This window comes from Schistocerca cancellata, chromosome 1 (assembly GCF_023864275.1).
Source record: "Schistocerca cancellata isolate TAMUIC-IGC-003103 chromosome 1, iqSchCanc2.1, whole genome shotgun sequence".
NCBI classification, from domain to species: Eukaryota; Metazoa; Arthropoda; class Insecta; order Orthoptera; family Acrididae; genus Schistocerca; species Schistocerca cancellata.
In genome coordinates this window covers 564,751,696-564,764,451 of record NC_064626.1, presented here as the reverse complement: position 1 = coordinate 564,764,451, position 12,756 = coordinate 564,751,696, and the positions used below count along the sequence as shown (strand labels likewise).

The 12,756-nt window shown below is 40.3% G+C and overlaps 1 long non-coding RNA gene across 1 annotated transcript in view; it reads left to right on the top strand.

Annotated features, from left to right (window-relative positions):
- Nucleotides 1-2,746: 2,746 nt before the first annotated feature.
- The window catches only part of LOC126161806 (uncharacterized), a 29,897-nt gene continuing 19,887 nt past the window's right edge, over nucleotides 2,747-12,756 (top strand). Inside the window, exon 1 of the long non-coding RNA XR_007534961.1 lies at nucleotides 2,747-2,852. This is a non-coding gene — a long non-coding RNA (uncharacterized LOC126161806). The remainder of the gene's footprint in view (nucleotides 2,853-12,756) is intronic.

The window sequence follows — 12,756 nt, the reverse complement described above, 5'->3', positions numbered from 1 at the left end:
ATTTCTTCGTGGTGCGTTGCGATATTTTTTTTCATTTTTTTCTTAGAGTGTATATCCCAGAGTGATCTGTAGTTTTTTTCAAAATCTGTCTCTAGAGAATCTCATAATGTTCTTTTAGTCTCGTTTACTTTCAACTTTAATTTGACTTGTAGTAATTCATTCAATTTTTCCGGTGAGCCGTATAATTCTTCATTCGACTGTAATCACAATGTCATATGCGAATTTGCTAACGTTGTGCAATTTTTTTCCATAAGTGTGTCGTCTGGAACTCTTTAATTGTCTCTGATATGCAGAATAGGAGTGGTGAGAACCTTTGCATTTATTTTTATTTGTCTATAATTGCTGTTTGGTTTTTTTATACAAAGGGTAAACAAATGAAAACGAGACAGATGGAAAAAAGCAAATAAACTGCTTATTCCTTTGAAAGTAATCGCCACAGTTGTTAATATATGATCACAGTGTGCGAGAAGAGGTCAGTGCCTTCATGGAAAAACCATCTACTCTGACCATCACCACCCTCTTGTCACCCAAAGTTGATTTATTAATTTTTGTAGTACGTTACTACTTTGGGCGGCTGACCACATTTTCACAGCACTTGCCACTCTGCCACACTGCAGCGAGAGTTAGTGACGGTCGAATTTAAGTAATCAGTTTCCTTAAGAATATTCATTTTTTTATTTTTTGCTCTTCTTTGTTGTGAGTTGATGGCTCGATATCCATTTCCTTTCTTTGGTTTAGATTTTATGATCGTCTAGAGGATGATTGGGTTGCTTCTACGAAAATTATGTGTACACTAGTGGACTTTCTGGAGAATTACACATATATTTTCAGTCATTTCACTTCACAATACAAATGATTAAAACATACACAACTTGTACTCCATTCTCTCACTTCAAACTCGTACAACCAACTGAACTAAAAACTTGCTTCTAACAGGTAACAAAGAAATTACTATCATATATTGATTATTTATGCAAAATCATCTTTGGAAAATACGTTTCATACATAAAATAAAAATAATTGTTTATCTTTTTTAAGAAGACCAAAATCATTGTTGTAACTATATTAAATGTCTATAAAAGGTGACATTTAAACATTTTCGCATAGCTATGTAGTAGGGGGCATTTAAACATTTTCGCTTATCTATGTAGTAGCGGTTTATGGTTTTTTACGTTTACAATATGGTATCAGTCGTTTCATATGATCCAGAATCGGTTAGTACATTTATCTCACCATAACCAGTTTTATTACACTACGAAACCATGATAGCATCCAGTCGTGCACCTCATCGTCCGAAGCAAGTCGACGGCCACGAATGTCTCTTTTTCTGGGTTCCATAAATACGGAAATCGCATGGAGACTGTATGGAGGATGTGTAAGGGCTCCCCAGCGAAACATTGCAGCGCAGCGAAACAACCTTGGCAGAATGGGTGCGGACATGATCCTGGAACAGAATGATGCCGTCTGTGCCGGCCGCTGTGACCGAGCTGTTCTAGGCGCTTCAGTCTGGAACCGAGCGACCGCTACGGTCGCAGGTTCGAATCCTGCCTCGGGCACGGATGTGTGTGATGTCCTTAGGTTAGTTAGGTTTAAGTAGTTCTAAGTTCTAGTGGACTGATGACCTCAGGTGTTAAGTCCCATAGCGGTCAGAGCCATTTGAACCATTTTTGATGCCGTCTGTCAGCATTCCTGGGTGTTTGGACTTGATAGCGCGCTTCAGTCTTTGCACGGTTCCCACTTACTGCGTTAATTGTGGCGGCGTGATCCAGAAATGCAGTGAGCAGCGGTCCCTTGCAGTCGAAGAAAAAGGTCATCCTGACCTTCCCGGATCTGGCGCGCCTGTTGTTTCGACTACGCTGCGGAATTCTCTTACAGTGGCATTAACATGTTACCGGTTATGACAATTGTTTTTGAAATAATAAGACACTTAATTTACTTTTTCCACCTGTCTCGTTTTCATTTGAATGGCCTTTGTTGCCTTCAGCCCAAAAACTGTTATGTTGCAGCTCTCTATGCTAGTCTAGGCCTTTATTTCTGAGTAATTATTGCAACCTACACCCACTTCACCCTGCTTACTGTAATCAAGGATTGGTCTCCCTCTAGAATTTTACCCCCACACTTCCCTCCATTACCAGATTCACATTCCTTGATGCCCCAGGATGTGTCCGATCAATTGATCACTTCTTTTAGGCGAGTTGTGCAGCAAATTTTTTTTATCTTCAATACGGTTCAGAACCACATCATTACTAATCTGATCTACCCATACGCTATTGAATTAGTCTTTGGTCCCTGTTGTTCATTTAAGGTTTTTGAGCACCAGAAGAACGACATGTCGATTTACATTGTCAAACGCGTAATACTTTGTAAAAGTAGGATAACATGATTAAAATGTTCTTCACAGTTTTGTTCAACATTGTTTTGAGGGAGTAATTTTTAAATGACACGTTTGCTGGTACACAGATCAAATACGACTGTTTCCACTGTCTCTGTTGAATGTATGTCCGAAACAAGTAGCCGGAAATGAGGCCTTTGTGCCAAATCCGGAAGTAAATACCGTATAAGTGGGTCAGCGCATAGAAGGTCAATACATTCTGCAGTAGAGGTCACGGGCTAGACTGAGAGACGATGCCCATCAAATTTCGGCGAGTTGCGCAACAGGTTGCAGCGCTCTTGCGGAAAGCGGCACTTGAGTCATGCAACTTCTGTCCGGATATATAGATACCAACGCCGCCGCTAACGGTACCCATTCCTCTCTGAGCACTTGGAGAGGAGCACCAGCGCCGCAGCCCGGTCAGCAATGGGATGGATATACGTGCCCCGTCAACAGCAGCGTCAACGACGCCGCAAGAACCGTAAGTCCGCCAAGCCGGCTCTGCATCCGTAACCTAATTGTAAGGGTCGCCGACTCCCACCGAAGGACAGCCGTGTCGCAGGTCTCCACTGCCTAGGCTAGGCGGTTCATGGCGCGACTTGCTGTTATGATTTGTTAGGCCAGACTCGCATAGTCGGACTTGTTACGTATGCCTGCTTCTGCAGTCAGTTTTGCAATATAGCGCGCAGCGAACTTCGACTTCCGCGTTATCTTCTAATATCGATTTCACAGGCTGGCTATGGAGTTTAAGTGCTTTCGCTTTTGTTTACATGTCTCGCTTTTGTGAGTCGTGTTTCCGTTGACAACGACTATCAGTCCACCTATGTTTAAGGACTCTCCTTTGACTACAGCGCTGCCCTGAATTGATTGGAGCACAAATCAAAAGCTTTCTATTACCTTCCCGTTCCAGTACAGTGTTTTCTAAACAGCTACAGTCACAAACACCACACGCTATCACCGCTTCGGCTGTAGATTGCATCCGTCTTCAGATCTAAAACAGAGAGGAAAATATATTCTAAACTTAATTGAAATATAACTGTCATATATTTTCTTGTTTACACGAAAACAAGGTGTCGGATGACTATTAAATTTTGTTTTGTTTACATGACATTTCCATTTTCTTATTTACATGTCAGTCGCATTTTAATCATGTTTATATCTGAAGACTGTGACAGTGCATCGCTTAAACTGGTCATAGAAGTTCGCTACCTTGTTATTATTACCGATAAACAAACAACATACAAATATTGCGAAAATTACGCATCTTTGGTTCTTTTTACAATCATATTGTTGTTGTCGTGGTCTTCACTCCTGATTCAATTCAATTCAATTTATTAGCGTCCTTGTAGTACATCATCAAAATGACATAGGACTTGTCAATAAACATTACAATTTAAAATACATGTACATGAAAATTTATAATTGAATTTACTTGTCACTTAGACATTACAATTTTAATAGAACTATAAGAACATTAACATAAAAATATACAAGTAGGATAACAACGTACAAAAAAAAAGCTAGTGATTCTCACATCAAAGATTATTTCCATTCTTACATTAACACTGTTTCACACTTTCATAGAAACAGCAAGTATTTAAATGTGAGCAATTACACATATTTATTATGTCAGGGAAATATTAACTGCACTTTTATTGTCAACAATTCATAAACTCTTCAATACTGTAAAAACTATTGCTCAATAACATGTTTTTTAATTCTCTTTTAAATATGTGTAGTTTTGGTATTATTTTTAGTTCTTTGGGGAGAGCACTGTAGAGGATTTTGGGTTGGTATAGTACACTTTTGTGATACATAGCTGTTTTATGAATTTCTCTGTGGAAATCATTCCTATTCCTTGTTTCGTTGTTGTGAAATTCTCTGTTTAATGTAGAAAATTCCTCGTGTTCTTTTAAGAAACATATGCTTTCATATATGTATAAGGATGGTAGTGTCATGATTTTTAATTCTTTGAAATCATGCCTACAAGAGTCTCTATATCCTATACCTATTATTATTCTGACTGCCTTCTTTTGTAGTCTAAATGAATGTTTTGTTAGACTGTTGTTCCCCATAAAACTGTACACCATATCTTAATAAACTGTTCATGAATGAGAAATAAACACATTACACTGTTTTAATACTACGTGAGCTTTTAAGCATTCTAATTATATAACATGTTTGACTTAATTTTTTGTTCAATGATATTATATGCTTTTCCCATCTTAAGTGTTCATCAAACCATACTCCCAAGAATTTAGTGTATGATGCTTGTTCAACCTTACACTTACCCAGTTATACCGTAAGGTTAGTTTTGATGCAGCTCTCAGTGCTACTCTATCCTGTGCAAGCTTCTTCATCTCCCAGTACCTATCGCAACCTACATCCTTCTGAATCTGCTTAGTGTATTCATCTCTTGGTCTCCCTCTACGATTTTTACCCTCCACGCTGCCCTCAAATACTAAATTGGTGATCTCTTGATGTCTGAGAACATGTCCTACCAACCGATCCCTTATTCTAGTCAAGTTGTGCCACAAACTCCTCCCCAATTCTGTTCAATGCCTCCTCATTAGTTATGTGATCTACCCATTTAATCTTCAGCATTCTTCTGTAGCACCACATTTCGAAAGCTTCTATTCTCTTCTTGTCCGAACTATTTATCGTCCATGTTTCACATGGCTACACTCCATACAAATACGATCAGAAACGACTTCCTGACACTTAAATCTACACTCGATGTTAACAAATTTCTCTTCTTCAGAAACGCTTTCCTTGCCATTGCCAGTTTACATTATATATTCTCTTTACTTCGACCATTATCAGTTATTTTGCTCCCCAATAGCAAAACTCCTTTACTACTTTAAGTGTCTCATTTCCTAATCTAATTCCCTCAGAATCACCCGATTTAATTCGACTACACTGCATTATCCTCGTTTTGCTTTTGTTGATGTTCATCTTATATCCTCCTTTCAAGACATTGTCCATTCCGTTCAACTGCTCTTCCAAGTCCTTTGCTGTCTCTTCAAATTCGTTTTCAGTAGGAGAAGCCATACGACCTTGGCTTGAATAATAATCAGGCGCTACCTGAAATCAGCTGCAGTGGAACATAATTAAGTTTCACAAATGTGTTAGCGTGACTACTGTTGCAATCCTTTTATGAAAGCATTCATATTTTCATCGCATCACGGAATTCAATGATCCACTTGCTGAAATGAGTTTTTGTTGTTGCTGTCATCAATCTGAAGACTGGTTTGATCTAACTCTCCACGATAGTCTCGTCCAAGTCTACATAAGTACGAGAACACCGAGCGAGGTGGCGCAGTTGTTAGCCCACTGGACCCACATTCGGGAGGACGACGTTTCAATCCTGATTTAGGTTTTCCGTGATTTCCCTAAATCGCTCCAGGCAAATGCCGAGATGGTTGCTTTGAAAGGGCACAGCCAACTTCCTTCCCCGTCCTTCCCTAATCCGATGAAACCGATGATCTCGCTGTCTGGTCTCCTCCCCCAAACAACTCCAACCCAATTACGAGACTACTGCAACCTTAAAGCAAAATCAAAGTTTTTGCGTTGTTCGTCGTCACACAGAGCTTGTGTAGTGTGTAAAGCACAGGACCTGCATCCACGAGAAGTTTGATTCGAAATCCTGGCTTAGTCCTTCTGTGTTTCCCTTACCTCAGATTAGTTCTGGCTAGTGTTAAGTTGAATATGTAACGTCTCGGCATATTCTTATTAGGCTAAGCAAGTGATCTGTTCTAAAGACATCGAAGTTGACGCGACGTTAGTCTGTGACCCCTTTTCACTATGCCATATATCAGCTACTGGATTCGTATCCATCCTGGTCGCATATCCTATGCAGTTACGATAAAGCTTTTGTGCTATGTTGGCAGTTACCATTAAGGGATATATCATTGTGCATGTTGAGCACCTATACCTTCGGTGTCTGCTATGGAGCAAAAAAAGAAAAAAGGAATTCAGTCACCGTAATATGTCACGAATCTTGGCTATTCTGCCAGAACCTTCATTTGCCCTCACTGCCAGTTTTTCACTATGCCATATATCAGCTACTGGATTCGTATCCATCCTGGTCGCATATCCTATGCAGTTACGATAAAGCTTTTGTGCTATGTTGGCAGTTACCATTAAGGGATATATCATTGTGCATGTTGAGCACCTATACCTTCGGTGTCTGCTATGGAGCAAAAAAAGAAAAAAGGAATTCAGTCACCGTAATATGTCACGAATCTTGGCTATTCTGCCAGAACCTTCATTTGCCCTCACTGCCAGTTTCTAGTGAAAGTACTAGGTCATTGACCGCCCTAGCTTTCGGGGATCAGTAGTCTAACGGTAATCAGTGGTTACGTGGTGCAGTACAGTGTCTGCGATTTTGCAAGTGACTGACGTTGCTTCGCGAGGAAGGAACTACGAGCCAACAAGGCACTTCCTATAGCCGCTGCCCGAAGAACGAGTCAGCAACCAAATCGTCCATTGACTGTACTCTATATAAATTCCTGAGACGTTCGGAATTTAATACTGGAGATTGTTGTACAACCTCGTGTTCATAAAAAGGGGTTCCAAACCTTCTCTTCGCCTTAGTTCCCAAATTCCGGCAACAGAAATCCCTGCAACAATAGAAGCGTCTCTTCTCGCATAGGCGACAGCAGGTTAGCAATTTCGGCCACTTCAACGTCGCTAAAAAATTGTTGCTACAGCTCACTTCAGAAATAGCGCCGCGCGCGGCTGCGCCTTGACACGGTTCGCGCGGTTCCCCTTGTCGGAGGTTCGAGTCCTTCCACGGGCATGGGTGTGTGTCTTGTCCTTAGCGTTAAGCTAGTTTAAGGTAGATTAAGTAGTGTGTAAGCTTAGGGACCGATGACCTCAGCAGTTTGGTCCCATAGGTACTTACCACAAATTTCCAAAATTTCAGAAATAGCAATGTCAGGGGACTGATGACCATAGATGTTAAGTCCCATAGTGCTCAGAGCCATAGCAATGTCAAGTTCTGGTAAATACACGTAAACAAGTCGCAAGGTAACCTCCACTGATATGTGCATTCAGGAACTCCGTGAATGTTATCAACAAAGAGATAGACGAAATCAACGTCACAGAGTACAGTGAGCTTCAGAAACATATTTTGCCTTGCACGTAATGACATCTCAGACAAAGTGCGCGATAAGCAAGCTACGTCCGCTATTCGCCGAAAAATTTCTTACGCGAGCTGTTGAGAAACAATGAATTGTGATAAGCGTTGTTCTAAAGACTTGGCGAGATTTGCACACACCCTACTGATAAGCTACGTCACTTTTGAAAAGGTCAGATTGGGATTTACGAAATGTCACTTACAACTATGTGCTATATCTTCTTTTTATTGCCGCCACAGATTCTAGCTAAACAAAGATTTTCATAAACTGAACGGCATTTTAAGAATCGCTGATAACGTACATAAAAAGTATGAATTGCTAAAACAGTTTGTTTGTAAAACGTTTTTCATGTTCAGTTTGGAATACCATAGCACAGAATTAGAAATTTTCTCACTGATTGTCAGTGATTCATTAATGCAACTCTATTATGACTCTGCCTGTGTGTTTTGATATTTCAATATTAAAATCGCGCTTATTGGAAGAATCCTGACGAAACGCCCCGTTCTTTCTTCATCTTTTCTGTTAGTCCTGCCGAGTAAGTGTCCCAGAATGAGTAGTAACTCTTAACAACCGGTCAAACGAGTGTTTTCTAAGCCACCCGTTTTGTGAATCAGTTACGTTTCTCAGGACTTAGGACTCTTCTAATAAATCTCTGCCTGGAATCTGCTTTTCCAGTCCCTGGTCATTTTGCTTAAGGTCATTCCGGACGCTTACTACTAGATATTTTACGGCAGGTGCTATTCCTTGTGATTTATAGCCAACTGCACAATGGCACATTAATGGATCTCCCTGCCCATTTAAGTGCATTACTATACACTCTTTTACGATGAATCTCAACTGCAGGGCCCTGCAGCAAACAGCAATCCTCTGCAGATCATTCTCCAACGCGCTGCAGTCACCTGGCGATGTGACAGCCTCCTGTCAGTTTAGTTGCCTGCATGTTCCATGAGCCATAACTGCGCTTTAGCGTTATGTTACGCGTAGGGTTTGTTTAGAATTATAGTACATTTTCTTAGTGAAAAAAACATGCTGAGCATCTAAGTTATTCTCTGAAGTTACTTTTTGGCATACAGTGTTTTACACACTTAATGTGTTCAACATCTCTCTCTCTCTCTCTCTGTCTCTCTCTCTCTCTCTCTCTCTCTCTCTCTCTCTCTCTCTCTCGCTTACACACACACACACACAAACGCGCTCGCGCGCGCACCTACATATACAGATATATACGCACACACACACACCATTCCGTTGATATACATTAGAAAGTCTTCTACGGAGTAGCTCCGATTATAATATATACCCAGTTCACAAAAAACTGAAAAACAAGGTAACAGGTGCCAGTGCTGCCTAAAACCATCACCTATGGAATAATAACTGTTGTGTTTGCCAAAACTTATCGTATCTGTTGTGCATTTCCCCTTAAGACTCGCGGTTCATAATAAAGAGTATCGTTGCTCTTCTTGGTAATGACGTCACACACAACATGGCCGACATTTGTTTACAAGACATTGTATGTGGTAAGGACGTATCTGGCGTTTTTTTATTGTGAGTTTTTAATTAAATTATAGAGTTTGATATATCAGATGAATGCTGTGATTGCCGGCCAGTGTGGCCGAGCGGTTGTAGGCGCTTCAGTCTGGTACCGCGCGACGGCTACAGTCGCAGGTTCGAATCCTGCCTCGGGCATGGATGTGTGTGATGTCCTTAGATTAGTTAGGTTTAAGTAGTTCTGAGTTCTCATGATGACCTCAGATGTTAAGTCCCATAGTGCTCAGACCCTGTGATTCACCAACAGAAACTGAAAGTCCATTAGAAAATTGTCGCGAGACAAAATAAGCACTCAAAAAATGCTAGTGTTAGGCCTCAAATTAGTTGTGAACATGTCAGTGGTTTCTGCAATGCTTCCCGTTTGTTACCGACTGAATTTCAAGAGAGTTTTAATTTTCATGTTTATAATATCAATATCTTTCAAAAATTTACACAGGAACGAAAGTCAAAGCATACATGTAGGAAACGGATGTTGTGATAATGTCAATCTCCTTATGGATGATAGATGTTCGTGGATTACCTCCTTCTCACCTGCAGACTTTGTTGTAGAGTAGGTCTTTAATATTGTTCTGCGTGGTGATGACATTGCTGCAAAAGTGCAAGGGAATGCCATTTAGGCCATTGTTCAGATTGTGTGTAAGTGAAAATAACGAGTAAAGTATTTTGCGAAATAAATATATACTCACTAATTTGCCTTGCAATATTTCGAAACTTTGAAGTCAGTAACAGTTCAAAGTAAGCCTTGAAGAGTGTAAACTGCAGTACAGAACACTGCAAATTAAATACTCAACTATATTCTACTGTTTGTAGTAATATAAAGTAACTCCAGAACAACAGTAACCAAAAGTAACGCAATTTTCTGTCAGAAGGCACCAAATCAATTTAGACTTGGCGTAATGTGTCCCAACATCTGTCTGAATATAACAACAAAGCTACAAAACGTATTCTGACGCTACTGTAGTTGTAAAACTTTTTGTCTCTACTGTTAAGATTTTGTGGATACGGTACCTTTTACCGTTTGCAAATGAACTTTTCATATGTGGTCTGCTCCACAGAAGACTTGCTAATACGCTAGGTGTGCGAGAAAAGTAATGAGATTGACAAAACTCCGAGCGATCTGCCAACACTGTGTTGTTCTGCTTGTGTAGACCGTTATGTTCATTCCCTCCAGATGCTCAGTCCGAGTTTCAGGTCTGCACAGCCGTCACGTGATTTTTGGGAGCTCCTCCAATGAAGTTATGTTTTTGTTGTGTGTTACGAAAATGGAACAGCAGAATTTAAGGCAATGTTATGCAATCAAGCTTTATGTCAACCCGCGAGTGTGACATTTCAAAAGTTGAAACAGGCCTTAGGGGAACATTCCTTATCAAGAGTACAAGTTTCTTTGACGGAGACAATACTATTGTTTGAGAAAAATAAAAACGGTGGTAGATAAAAAATATTCTCATTACTTTTCTCACACACCATGTACAAGATAGAGAAAGAGAGAAAGAAACTGAACAGTTGTCAGATGGATATTACTTCAGTTTGTGTACGTATAGACAACATCGTCACCGATGAGCCTCATGAAATTATGATTATTTTTTTGTTATTTTCAGACACGCGTCTACATGGCTAGAACACATTGAAATTCCCGCTCCTCACTACCTCAACACATCGCTAGGGGTGACAAAACAGCAGCTCGTCTCCGCTTAATCAGTCTTCTTCTCCCTTATTGTTTTGGCACCCCTGACGATGTATTGCGGTACTATGGAGCGGGAATTTCAATGTGTACTAGTAGTGTAGTCGTGTAGTCGCAAACTAATAAACAATTGATTTTGGAACTTAAGGTTTTCGAGATGATAATTAAAACTTTATGACTATTCCTCGTAAGGAATGAGTGGGACGCTTAATGGAAAACTGATCAGTCATTTTTGTTCGTTTCATTTGCGCAACTATAGTGAATGTAGTCCGTGTAGAGAGCGGTGTTCCGACTGGAACGCCCACTCGCTCGTGCGGTCTGATGCGTGTACACTTGTGACGTAACTGGGAACAGCCGATGACTCACGTTGTGCAATGCGCTGCGTCCCCGTGTGGCAGATACCACGAAAGCGGAAACTGCACGCAACGTCACAGCAGTCAGCTGACTGGCAGAACTTCTCTGGCGCCATTCACGAGGCTGCATTTGTACACACGTCGTGTTGGTAGTTGCGCCGTCAGCGCGGCAGATTGCTAACCGAAGGGGCACGGATTCGATTCCCGGCCGGGCCGAAGCGTTTCTCCCTTCGGGGAGTGGATGTTGTGTTGTCCTTAAGTTTATATCGACATAAAGCCAATAACTTAAGAACAAACAAACAAACAAACAAAAAACAACACATTGATGGAGGGTCTTCAGGGATACAGACCGAGACAAACCACACACGAACAGGCAGAAGCAGTCCCGGCAGGCTGCTTCTCTAAAGTATACTATCAAAAAATTCTAATTAGTGCTACTCTGCTACCAAGGATCATTCTGGGAATTACTTCTATATACATACAATACACATGTTAGGAAGTAAGCAGCTATTTTAAGAAAAGTCATTACTCATCGTAATAAAACACCGGGCTGCTGTTTTTATCTCCTATTCCAAACGACACTTTTATGCAACAAGACAGAACACTTATCAGTTATCAGTGTACTGGGATAATCAAATTCCGTTTAATACCAACATTACAGTTACCCGAAATTTCATATCTGAGTCCAAATATTCTGACAAATTACGGAAGGAGCATTGAAATGGTTCTCTTATTCTTTCTGTTTAAATATGTGGAGTTTTCACGTTTAAATATGTGGAGTTTTCACGTCACCTGTCGGATGTCTATCGGTACTGTACCAGAATGTAAAATTCAATTTTGAACATGAGACAATCATGCATAGCCTATGTGGAAACTGTAGTAACTGCTGGTGCTGTGATTGTGAATTCCACAATACATACTAAAATCAGCCCTATTATTAACCACAAATAAACAGCATCACTTTATTGCCGCAATATACGTTCTATATTCCTGTTACTCGAACTCATTATACTGAGCCCTCAGAGCACCACCGTCCTTTGTCATGGGAGAGCAGTGAAAGAAATGTAACAGTCTCGTCTTTTAACAGAAAGTGAATTAAAAATGCTTGACGTTCTCATAATGTTCTCACTGATTAGACATACCGAGCGACCCGAGCAGACACTAAATACATTTTTTTAAAGACATCGAATTCGCTGTTGATTGCAGAAATTATTTATTTCGCAATTGCAGTTTCGGTCTTTCGGCCATTTTCAAGTGATACAGCAAAAGGTTTTGCTTCAGCACATATGAGACTTTAAAATTCTCCGACATGTTTATATGTCATCGTCAAAAATAGGGCTTTTCGCCTTAGAAATACAGTAACATCAGACCAGTGCGGACCTCTGTACATCGTGAAATGTTGCGAATGTTAACATCGTTCACGCAAATCGTTACAAATAAATGTTGTAGCACACTTTTTACAAGTAAACTAAGGCCTTTTGTAAGCAACATTCCTATTAACGCGAAATTTGTCGATATAAAAATCTCACATCTTATCAAGGCTATCGGTAACGATCAATTCAAGACACAACGCCTGTATAAGCGTAGAAGATTATTTTAATAGCACAGTCGAGGTGGTACACCCATATTATCCGGTCAGCTAGAGGAGGACCCTTAGTTTGATGT